Source organism: Gossypium arboreum, chromosome 7 (assembly GCF_025698485.1).
Source record: "Gossypium arboreum isolate Shixiya-1 chromosome 7, ASM2569848v2, whole genome shotgun sequence".
Lineage (NCBI taxonomy): Eukaryota > Viridiplantae > Streptophyta > Magnoliopsida > Malvales > Malvaceae > Gossypium > Gossypium arboreum.
Genome location: NC_069076.1, coordinates 89444282 through 89454890, shown reverse-complemented (window position 1 = coordinate 89454890; position 10609 = coordinate 89444282). Strand labels below are relative to the sequence as shown.

Sequence of the window (10609 nt, the reverse complement as noted above, 5' to 3'; positions counted from 1 at the left end):
AAATTACGCAATGATATCTCTTCTTTTGTGCAGATGGACTTAGAAACACTTTACGATGCATGGGAGAGATACAAGGATCTATTGAGAAGGTGCCCTCACCATGGGTTACCTCTATTGTTACAAGTTCAAACATTGCATAATGGTTTGAATCTCTCAACTCGGCAAATGGTTGACGCAGCTGCTGGCGGAACCATCAACAATAAAACACCGGAAGATGCCTACGAATTCATAGAGGAGATGTCACTGAACAACTATCAGTGGTAATTCATGAGGACTAAGCCAACAAAAATAATCGGCGTTTATAACATCGATTCAGTCACCATGCTTTCTAATCAAGTAGAACTTCTCAATAAAAAGATTGATAGTTTTCTTGGTTCTACGCAGGTACATCCAGTAATGAGGTGTGACTCAAGCAGAGGAACTGTGCATACAGAATACCAATCCTTCAACCATACAACTGAAGAAGAACAAGTCAACTATATGGGTAATAATAACTTTAGATCTCAAAATAACCCATACAGTAATACCTATAATGCAGGTTGGAGGAACCACCCAAATTTTTCCTGGGGAGGTCAAGGGAATCAGAAGCCACAAAATCCTCAGGGTTTTCAACAGCCACCTTATCACTAAGAGAAGAAGCCGAACCTTGAAGAGATGCTCTCTAAATTCATCTCGGTGTCAGAAAACCATTTTTAAAATACCGAGACTGCACTTAAGAATCAACAAGCATCGATCCAAGGAATCGAAACTCAGATAGGCTAGCTGTCCAAACTAATCTCCGAAAGACCACAAGGTAGCCTACCAAGTAATACTAAATCTAATCCGAGGGAACACCTCAATGCAATTAGCGCTCAAAATAAGGACGGACTCATTATACTCGAGCCAGAAATACAGCAAAACAACGCGATAAACAAAGGACGAGAACAGGTAAACGATAATGATCCCAAACAGGTAAGTACGAATTATGAACCTCATGTGCCATATCCTAAAGCGATGACAAAAGACAGAACAGAAGAACAATTCAGTAAGTTTGTCAAACTCTTAAAGAAATTACATATTAACTTACCCTTTATTGAAGTTCTTTCACAGATGCCCAACTCAGCAAAATTCTTAAAAGAACTTCTGAGAAATAAAAGGAAATCGACACTACATCGCATGTGGAACTTAATGCAGTCTGCTTAGCCATTCTAAAGAATAAGCTACCTAACAATTTGCAAGATCCAGGGAGTTTTACAATTCCTTGCTTAATTGGTAGTTTATCTGTGAATAATACTTTAGCTAATCTAGGGGCAAGTATAAATGTTATGCCCTATAAAATGTTTAAACGACTAGGTCTCGGTAAACCCAAACAGACTAGGATGAGCATACAATTGGCTGACAAACCAGTTAGATTTCCTAAGGGTATTATTGAAGATGTTCTCATTAAAATTGATAAATTTATTTACCCAGTAGACTTTGTTGTCTTGGACATGGATGAGGATAACGAGGTACCTTTAATTTTAGGATAACCCTTTTTAGCAACTGCCAAAACCATTATTAATGTAGGCACAGGGGAGCTAACACTTCGTGCAGGTGACACCACAGTAACACTCTAAGCACGCGACTCAGTCAAAACTTCTAAGACTCAAGATAATGCTATAAAACCTGTCAATGATAGAACTAATATTCAATCGTCCTTGCAGGAACTTCTTCGAACCAAGACAACAGAGACAGTGCACTACTATCATGAAAAGAACAAAGACGTCCATGAAGAACGAAGACTATGGATAGAGGAGCTAGATGAATGGCAAGAACACAAACCGAGAACACATGATAAACCTAAACTACGCAAAAACAAGATCGAAACCTCTCCTAATCAACTTAATGTTGGCGATACAGTCTTACTAGATGTCGTTGATCCTCACATTGTCATTACCACACCAAATGAGGAAATCCCTCTTACGGTACTCAGTATTTTTCCATTCGGTACAGTGGAGGTGAGCCATCCCAAGTTCGGTACTTTTAAGGTAAACAACACCCGTCTAAAACCTTATTTTAAAACTGACAACAGGAATGAGGAGTATGAACTCCTCAAACCACCATGATCATTCAACAGAGGGGTAAGTCGAGCTTAGACTATAAATAAGTGCTACTCGGGAGGCAACCCGAGCACTAACATATTTTGATTTCTTTATTTTTTAATTTCTAACACTTTGAATCATTAACTTAATCTTTGAATTGCATAATTTTTTAGTACACACGGCCAGGCACACGAGCGTGCCTAAAGCCGTGGCCAAACAGGGGAATAGACACGGCCGTGCGAGACGGCCGTATTGAAGCAGGATATGATTTCCCCAAAACACGGGGTACGATAAATCCCCATGGCCGTACGACATGGCCGTGGGTGAACTTGATAGGAAGAACACGAGCGTGGGATAGACAACCACGTGCGTGCCAGGGACAAGGCTCGATTCTATTTCTTCGACACGGGCATGCAACACGCCCATGCCACTAAACCGTGGACAACAATACATGGGCGTGCTACCATAAAACACGGGCGTGGGAGAAGCGAACAAATCTAGGCACGACCGTGGGACATGGCCATGTGCCACACACGCCCAAGACACATGAGCGTGTGATAGTAGCCGGGCACGACCAAATTTGAAAAAAATTTGAAAAACACGGGCTACCCTCACAGCCCACGGGCGTGGCCCTAGGCCATGTGCCTCTCCCCTATATAAACAAACCACTGTTCATCTTCTTCCTCCTTTCAAAACCCTAGCTGAAATCCACCCTCCCTCAACCCCTACTCCCTATTCTGGCCACCATTCCCTAGATTCTCACTTTCCCAACCCCTAAACCACCCTCAAAGTCACTCCACTTGCATTAATCCCCATTTTTCCCTCCTTATACCCTCAATTTTCCCAACACACGTCTTTTTCCCTGCGTCACACGCCCATGCTCAACACCACACACCCGTACGCCGCCATACAGCAGCCCCTGGTTTACTTTCTTAATTTTTTCCAATTTGTGTTGCTACATTAGTATTTTACATGCTTTGCATACATATTGCTACTATTATAAATATGTTCTCGACAAGTTAGGCATTTGCTTTAAGAGTTGACTTGTTTAAGTTATTCAATAACATATACTAATTTTAGGCCTATCGCTTAACTACTGATGTATCTTGGATTCTATCAATGATATATATTTTCAGGTACATTATGTCGTCATCACGGGGCAAGAAGGCCGCGGTCCCTTCCTCAAAGAGACATAGGGGACCGGGTTCTTCCTCGGTACGTGCTACAGTCAAAGTTCGGTACCCGTTCCTTGAATTCCTGCAAGCTTCACAGGAGGAGCTATTTTAGATACTCCGCGCACGATTTATCACCATAGGTCGCTGCATCAACTGGACTGCCATAGAGCAAGTTCAGCTCGCTGATACCATTCGCGCCCTCCTATCCACCGACCCATGGGAACGGTTTTTCGCTATTATTGAGCCCACTTATTTAGAGATAACCTTAGAATTATGCTCTACTTTTCATTTACAGGTGGTGATGACGAACAATGACGACCCAGGCACCATTCGCTTTCGATTAGGCGATGTAGTTCGTGTGATGAGTGTTCTAGAGTTTGGAGTTGCTCTGGGACTTTACACCGATGAGTTTATGGAGGAGAATGACATGAATGCACTACTACGCAATATCCACATCTCCCCCTCCTTGTGCTGGAAGGCTTTGGCACCACTCTCTTCCAACTACGACCCTAGCCACTCGAAGGCCTCAGCTCTCCCCCTTTCCCTCCGCTATCTCCATGCCATATTGGCTAACACATTGACCAGGAGGAGAGCGAGCACCGGCGTCGTCACCACCCATGACGCCTACTATTTATGGTACATGGCGAATGCACACGTGACTAACTTGGCCTACTTCTTTGCTTTTGCCATTCGCCATCAGACTGAGCGGCATAGGAAGGGAGTGATCTCGATCGGCCCCTACGTGACGCACCTTGCCAGACACTTCAGACTCCTCGACACCACGGCTCAGTCATCAACGCTTACACTGATAGGTCAGATGTCCCCACAGGGCATCACGACTATGTTACACATGCGAATGATTGAGCGCCGACGTGGGACCGACCCTCCTCAGTACCGTCTCTTTCATGCCATTGACGAGGAGGATCGTGAGGACATTCCTGATGATGTCCCCCCATAGCACGAGGAGCCTTTTACTGCACCACCTAGGGAACGACCAATTCATGCGGTTGCTTCATTGGCACATCTTTTCGACCGACTCACCCATTTCGAGCAATATTGCACTATGCAATTCGAAATGATCCACGAGGGAGATTAGTGACGTGACTGAAAAATGGACGATATGTAGGCCATGATGCAGCAGTTGTGCCAGCACTTCCATATCGCACCTCCAGCACGACCACCTAAGGGCCCCACCGACGAGGATCATCGAATCCTCCTATTTTATTTTTATTTTTATTTATTTATTTTATTCTTATTTTTCTTTTGATTTTTATTTTCATTTCAATTTTCTTATTTTGAAAGACATATCTATATTAGTAAATTTTTATTTTCCATTTTCTAGTATTTCTAACAAGTAATTCCACTACACTCTCTTCTACACCAACTCTTAATAAACTCTTCATGATTCTACAGACTTCCAAGCAAAGCTGCTAGGAATATTTTACGCAATGAGGAAACAAATAGGGAACAATACCTAACGAATGCCATGTTCAACGACCCAATTTCTTCATCTAGCCAAGAACAGTTGTAATATCCTGATTTTGGGCCTAGTCGGAATAGTGGTTTCGTGACCACAAAATCCGAGATAGAAATAATTATTTTATGATTATTTTAAGGTTTATGATATGATTGCATGATTGTGTGAAAATTTCGTGAAGAAATTTTATGCATAAAATGCTTAATTTGAAATTTGGGACTAAATTGAATAAATTGCAAAACTTGTGTTCTAGAAGTATTTTGCATAAAATTGAATTAGATTATTAATTAGAGGTCCTTAAAGAGTAATTTTACCAATTTCTAAGTCTATGGACAAAAATTGGACATGGATGGAATTTTGGAAAGTTTAGTAGTAAGGGCATTTTGGTCATTTAGGGGTAAAATGAATTAAAATACAAAATTAAAAGCCAATTTTGCTCATCTTCAACCCCATGGCCGAATATAGCAAGGAGAAACCATGGCTAGGGTTTTCAAGCTTCCAAGCTCGATTGTAAGTCCGTTCTAGCCTCGTTTTAATGATTTTTACGTTTTGGAGTCCGTTAGCTCGATTTAGCTTATGCTAGCAATAATTTAACCTAGGGTTTATATTTGGAAAAATACCCATAGGTGAAATTTGTGTATTTTGGTGTTTTATGATAGAATATGAGGTTTTAAATTATGTTAGGCAACTTGTGCTACTCGGTTTTAAGTGAAAACGAGCAAAAGGGCTTAATCGGTAAAAATACCTAATAGTCATAAGTACATGTTAGAGTGAGAATTTGATGTTGCCATAGAAGGGAAAAATGATCAGCATGTTATAAAACATAAGAAAATAGGCTGAATTTTAATTTACGAGCTTTGGGGCAAAAGTGTAAATATGCAAAAGTTTAGGGGCAAAATTGTAATTTTTCCAAAATATGATTTTGGGTCAATTTGAATAATGTGAGTCCTAATTAGACTATATTTTAAATGATAGAGCAAGGAAAACTGAAATTCGGGCTAAAATGGGGAAAATACCAAGTTGTGGACGAAATGGTAAAATAGCCATTTTCGCATACGAGGTAAGTTCATATGTAAATGTTGGTAACATAGTTATTATTTTAAATGTTTTAATGTTTTTTTAATGATATGATAATTATTATGAAATATTATACTTGTGATAATTGTTTGATAATATGTTAAATTATGTGATATACTTGGAAAATGTGAAATACTACCGAGTATCGGTATCGACATTCCGTAGAAGATGGTTGAGACACATGATTGGGAAAAGGTCCGTTGAACCTTAGGAATGGATTAGGATACAAGTGACATGTCACTGGGATATTTGGGCATCCGAACTCGTTGAGTTGAGTCCGAGTTCACTTATGGATGCGAGCGTCCGAACTCGTTGAGTTGAGTCCGAGTTCGTGAGATGTAACTAGGCATCCGAACTCGTTGAGTTGAGTCCGAGTTCACTTATGGATCTGAACGCCCGAGCTCGTTGAGTTGAGTCCGAGTTCACTTATGGGCGGGTTACATGGTAGCTTGGCTACATATGTGGCACTTATGTGCAAACTTTCCATGTATCCGAATTATATTCGATGTGTTCAACGGGTAAAGTTCTACTCAAATGGAGGAATACTCAAGATGAAAGGGACGTATTGGTAAGTGTTGTGAAATGGATAATTTGAACAGGTATGTACTTAACCCTCGGGTTGAAAACTCGATATAACAACAATATGGTAAGATGATAAATGAAAAGGTGATATGAATGTCTTGGTGATGATTATGCAAATGATGTTTTATGTTTGCTTATATGGTTATGTTACTTGCTATTTGCATGTGAGCTTACTAAGCATTTATGCTTACTCCCTCCTTTTCATTCCTTGTAGTGTTGACAAGCCAGCTCGGAAATCGGAAACGGTCGGAGGCACGCTCACACTATCCGTATACCATCTTGGCGTAATGGCTTGTATATTTTGAGTATGGCATGTATAGCATTATAATCATTTTGTATATATGGTCTTATGATATGGTTATTGAGTGGTATGGAAATAGAAATGCTTGGTAATGATTAGCCATTGGAATGGCTAATCATGATCATATTTGGTATTATGTATGTCAAATTGCTAGCTAATCCATGGAAACCATGAAATAGGTAAAATTTACCATAAAATAGATTCAGACAGCAGCAGTGACGTGAGTTTGAAAAATCACTAAAAATAGTAGAAATGGAATTAAATAATGAATAAGTTATGGAATCGAAGCTTGATGAGTCTATTTTCATATGGAATAAGCGAAACAGGTATATGAGCTATATTTTATGAGATGTTTAAATTTTTGTGAAATAGGGCCAGAGCGATTTCTGGATCCCTGTTCTGACTTTGGAAATTCACCATAAATTTTAAAAGATAATTAGAAATCACGCTTTATATGTACAGATTCCTTATTGAGTCTAGTTTTATTAGAGACAAACGGCATAGTCATTGAAGCTCTGTACAGGAGATATCTGATTTGTAATACACAGAGGTCAGAGTAGTTGAACCCTGAAATAGGGATACTTTAACTAATAAACTGTACTAATTGGCCCAACCAAAATTCTAGAAAAAATTAGTAGATATATATATGAGTCTAGTTTCAGGAAAAATTTACGGAATTGGATTTCGAGTTTCGTAACTCGAGATATGATTTTTAAAGCGACTGTGATGCAGTTAGCCAGCTTGTCTGGAAATTTTAAAATGAATTGTATGAGCTGTTTAATTAATGAATTAAGTCCGTTAACACCTCGTGTTCGACTCTGGCAACGGTATCGGGTATGGGGTGTTACAACAGTGGCCACTACCATTTTCCCTAAACACTCCAGCCTCAGAATCAAGCTCTGCATCCTTCTAACAGGAAGTTTCACCTCTTTCCCTCTTATGATTTTCTTTATGTTGACTAGTCTGTCTTTATACATTGAGGGCAATGTACATCATAAGTGTGGGGGGGTGAACATGGAACTTAACTTTTTGCATTATTCTCAAATCCCTGAATTTGGTCTTGTGCTTAAGTGGTTTTCTCATAATATTGATAGAATGAATTCTGATTGATCTATAACTATTGTTGGTATGTCATGAATTAGACCATAGGAATTATGCATGATTATTTGATTATAAGACATTAAAGAATCAAGCATGATAAATTGATATTTTGAGAACTAAAATTTTTAGATTATTTTCCTAAATTGAGGTATTATCTTGAAATCTTAAGTATGCAGGAATGACATCAAAAACCAAAATTTTTGGTGAGATTTTTGAGCCTTTTGAGCATATAGCTTTCTTTCTTGCCCACTTCTCTTGCGGTTTGAGTGTGTCAATATTGAACTGTTATTCTAGAACTTGCTTCGATTATACATGTCAAGACCACACGTATGATTTGATATACTGAGATGATAAAGACACTTAGGATTTAACCCATTGACTCCATAAAAAGCCTTCCCACAATAATTAAACCCTTAGTGAATCCCCTTTGAGCCTACTAACCCTTTTTCTTTAATTAACCCTCATCATTAACCCATTAACCAATTATTGTTGAAATCCTCTTACTTAATTTGACCCTTTTTATCGAGATTGAATTTAATATTGTTACCTCACTATGTTCACCATTTTTTGTTACTGAATCATGAAATATAATTTATGTATTGTATTAACTTGATTTGTTCTTAAAAAGAAAAGTGTGTAATTCTCAGCAAGCTAAAGTTGTCATGAACTCATGTAAAATAGTTCTAGCTATTTGTTTGTGATTCAGTAATTAAGTTTTTGATAGTGGGGTAACTTATTAAAATTATCTCGATTCTAACCCCTGTTCTTCGACCTGTATCCATACTTGTAACCTAAACCCCATTACAACCATGCAAAGACCTTTTGATTAGTGTATCATATCATTTACAAGTGGTGGAGATTTGATTTTCATGCAAGCCTATGGTAATAATTTTTCATGTTAGACAATCAAGTGCTTAGTCTTGACCCTTAAACACTTTGAATGATTTAAGTGAATCTTTAGTGAGGATGTCATCTCTTGTGTATTTAGAACTAAAGTTAATTACTTAAAGGAAGGAGCTTACCTATAATTTTATTATCGAAATATCCGATTTAGATTGTTTGAGGCTTTAATGCCCTTATAGTTAAATTTTCACTGTATAATTTTCCGTGGAATAGTTTGTAACATTATCAATACTGATTATGTGATTGAAAAGAATGAATTCTAGCAGTAAGTGAGAATTTTGCTTGAGGACAAACAAATGCTTAAGTGTGGGGGTATTTGACAAACGCCAAATGATACATGTTTTTACCCCAAATACTTAGCATATTTATGGATGTTTACCATTATATTTGTGGATTTTGATGCTTTTAATCCAGTTATTTCATGTTTTGTACCCAGGAGAGCACCAAGAGTCAAAAAGAGCCAAAAACGAGCTAAAAAAGGGACAAAATGGACCAAATTGAGAAGACCCACACGGCCTAAGCCTTGCCACACGGGTAGCTCACACGCCCGTGCCTTTCGAGGGTGTCGACCAAGGTTTACACGATTCACACGGCCTGGATATTGAGCCCACACTGCCGTGGCAATTTAACGGATCAAACACGGCCGTGGCACACGGGCGTGTCCCTTTTTCAAGGAGTTGTATTTTACATGGAAAAAGGATACTTAGGGGGTAAGAAAGCCAATCAAAAGCCTATATAAACACCCTAAGTATGACCTAGAAATGGGGGCTCTCTAGAACTTTTTTGGAACACAGAACCACACGCCGGGAATTACTTGAAGGAAGTCAGACGATCCATCTCAAAAGCCGGAGCTACTCCAAGACTGAAGATCTCTTTTAGAATTCCTTCAGGGGTTTTAGAGTTTTCTTTATGTTTTGTTATTTTCATACTTTTGAGATGTACTCTTATTTTATTATGAACTAAACCCCTTAGATACCTAAGAGGGATAAAACCTATGATGGAACTTGTTATTATTATTTGAATTGTATGATAAATACTTGATTTGTTCTTAATTATGTGTTCTTAATGCTTGAGTTAATATTCCAGGTATTAATTCATGATCGGATGTGCTTATGCAGAGGAGGAATAGACCCTGCATAAGAGTAGATTTGGCATAATTAAGCGGAGTTGATCGGGAACCTAGAAATAGGGTTACGAGATTTTTCTGGATTAGGGTGAAACCTAATATGGGAGTCCATAGATTGAGTTAGTGCGACCCTAGAGTGTTAATTAGAGAAAAGTCTCGATTATTCAATCTAGGGGTTAGACGTTATTAGTCTTGAATAGGGATAATAACATAGGTTAGGGAGACTCACGGATCAAGTCAAGTGAATAAATCGTTCGGTTCAGAGTCAGGTAACAAGTGGAATCTAGGTGGATTCCTCCTTGGGTGTCGTCTTTATTAATTGCTTCTCTTCAAGTCTTTTTCCAAATTCTCTATTCGCTTTACTTAAATTAGTTAATTAGTTTAGATAATTAGTTTAATAAACAAACCTTTTTATTCTTAGGCTAGATAATAAAAAGATAGTTATTACTAGTACTTTTGGTTCTTTTGGCTACGATATCCCGATCTTTCCATTACTATACTATTGTTCGATAGGTGCGCTTGCCTTTTCGTCGTGATAAAAGTTAGTCTAGGTTTGATCTTCATTATAAATATTTATTACTTGTTACGAATCACTGTGATCAGAAACAACCGAAGATGTATGGCATCATCAGAAACACTAGTGATTTTAAATGTATCGCAAAATTCTAGGAAATTCACTAAGTGAGCGTTGGGATCCTCATCCTGCAAACCATCAAACTGAACAAACTGTTGTATCATTTGAATTGTGTTAGGTTTTAGTTTAAAATTATTTCCAGCAATAGCAGGTCTAACTATACTTGACTCGGT

At 38.4% G+C, this 10609-nt stretch overlaps 1 non-coding gene across 1 annotated transcript; it reads right to left on the bottom strand.

The window, feature by feature from the left end:
* Nucleotides 1–107, bottom strand: LOC128296128 (small nucleolar RNA R71). The gene has a single exon (XR_008286677.1). It is a non-coding gene; the product is annotated as a small nucleolar RNA R71 (small nucleolar RNA).
* Nucleotides 108–10609: the final 10502 nt, after the last annotated feature.